General features: G+C 48.7%; 2 non-coding genes across 2 annotated transcripts in view; both read left to right on the top strand.

Annotated features, from left to right (window-relative positions):
• Window positions 1-65: 65 nt before the first annotated feature.
• FOXG_22981 lies at window positions 66-1,722 on the top strand. Its single transcript, XR_001936476.1, has one exon. It is a non-coding gene; the product is annotated as an 18S ribosomal RNA (ribosomal RNA).
• A 149-nt stretch (window positions 1,723-1,871) lies between these two features.
• The window catches only part of FOXG_22980, a gene marked incomplete at both ends in the record, with an annotated part of 2,708 nt that continues 2,500 nt past the window's right edge, over window positions 1,872-2,079 (top strand). The window contains one exon of the ribosomal RNA XR_001936475.1: window positions 1,872-2,079. This exon is cut by the window's right edge and continues 2,500 nt beyond it. This is a non-coding gene — a ribosomal RNA (28S ribosomal RNA).

The raw sequence follows: 2,079 nt of genomic DNA, 5'->3' as shown, positions 1-2,079 counted from the left end.
GCGAAACTGCGAATGGCTCATTATATAAGTTATCGTTTATTTGATAGTACCTTACTACTTGGATAACCGTGGTAATTCTAGAGCTAATACATGCTAAAAATCCCGACTTCGGAAGGGATGTATTTATTAGATTAAAAACCAATGCCCTTCGGGGCTCACTGGTGATTCATGATAACTCCTCGAATCGCATGGCCTTGTGCCGGCGATGGTTCATTCAAATTTCTTCCCTATCAACTTTCGATGTTTGGGTATTGGCCAAACATGGTTGCAACGGGTAACGGAGGGTTAGGGCTCGACCCCGGAGAAGGAGCCTGAGAAACGGCTACTACATCCAAGGAAGGCAGCAGGCGCGCAAATTACCCAATCCCGACACGGGGAGGTAGTGACAATAAATACTGATACAGGGCTCTTTTGGGTCTTGTAATTGGAATGAGTACAATTTAAATCCCTTAACGAGGAACAATTGGAGGGCAAGTCTGGTGCCAGCAGCCGCGGTAATTCCAGCTCCAATAGCGTATATTAAAGTTGTTGTGGTTAAAAAGCTCGTAGTTGAACCTTGGGCCTGGCTGGCCGGTCCGCCTCACCGCGTGTACTGGTCCGGCCGGGCCTTTCCCTCTGTGGAACCCCATGCCCTTCACTGGGTGTGGCGGGGAAACAGGACTTTTACTGTGAAAAAATTAGAGTGCTCCAGGCAGGCCTATGCTCGAATACATTAGCATGGAATAATAGAATAGGACGTGTGGTTCTATTTTGTTGGTTTCTAGGACCGCCGTAATGATTAATAGGGACAGTCGGGGGCATCAGTATTCAATTGTCAGAGGTGAAATTCTTGGATTTATTGAAGACTAACTACTGCGAAAGCATTTGCCAAGGATGTTTTCATTAATCAGGAACGAAAGTTAGGGGATCGAAGACGATCAGATACCGTCGTAGTCTTAACCATAAACTATGCCGACTAGGGATCGGACGGTGTTATTTTTTGACCCGTTCGGCACCTTACGAGAAATCAAAGTGCTTGGGCTCCAGGGGGAGTATGGTCGCAAGGCTGAAACTTAAAGAAATTGACGGAAGGGCACCACCAGGGGTGGAGCCTGCGGCTTAATTTGACTCAACACGGGGAAACTCACCAGGTCCAGACACAATGAGGATTGACAGATTGAGAGCTCTTTCTTGATTTTGTGGGTGGTGGTGCATGGCCGTTCTTAGTTGGTGGAGTGATTTGTCTGCTTAATTGCGATAACGAACGAGACCTTAACCTGCTAAATAGCCCGTATTGCTTTGGCAGTACGCTGGCTTCTTAGAGGGACTATCGGCTCAAGCCGATGGAAGTTTGAGGCAATAACAGGTCTGTGATGCCCTTAGATCTCCCAACGGGCCGCACGCGCGCTACACTGACGGAGCCCAGCGAGTACTTCCTTGTCCGAAAGGTCCGGGTAATCTTGTTAAACTCCGTCGTGCTGGGGATAGAGCATTGCAATTATTGCTCTTCAACGAAGGAATCCCTAGTAAGCGCAAGTCATCAGCTTGCGTTGATTACGTCCCTGCCCTTTGTACACACCGCCCGTCGCTACTACCGATTGAATGGCTCAGTGAGGCGTCCGGACTGGCCCAGAGAGGTGGGCAACTACCACTCAGGGCCGGAAAGCTCTCCAAACTCGGTCATTTAGAGGAAGTAAAAGTCGTAACAAGGTCTCCGTTGGTGAACCAGCGGAGGGATCATTACCGAGTTTACAACTCCCAAACCCCTGTGAACATACCACTTGTTGCCTCGGCGGATCAGCCCGCTCCCGGTAAAACGGGACGGCCCGCCAGAGGACCCCTAAACTCTGTTTCTATATGTAACTTCTGAGTAAAACCATAAATAAATCAAAACTTTCAACAACGGATCTCTTGGTTCTGGCATCGATGAAGAACGCAGCAAAATGCGATAAGTAATGTGAATTGCAGAATTCAGTGAATCATCGAATCTTTGAACGCACATTGCGCCTGCCAGTATTCTGGCGGGCATGCCTGTTCGAGCGTCATTTCAACCCTCAAGCACAGCTTGGTGTTGGGACTCGCGTTAATTCGCGTTCCCCA

This window comes from Fusarium oxysporum, genomic scaffold (genome assembly GCF_000149955.1).
Source record: "Fusarium oxysporum f. sp. lycopersici 4287 supercont2.111 genomic scaffold, whole genome shotgun sequence".
NCBI classification, from domain to species: domain Eukaryota; kingdom Fungi; phylum Ascomycota; class Sordariomycetes; order Hypocreales; family Nectriaceae; genus Fusarium; species Fusarium oxysporum.
The sequence above is the reverse complement of the archived record's forward strand: the minus strand, read 5'-3'. Positions and strand labels throughout refer to the sequence as shown.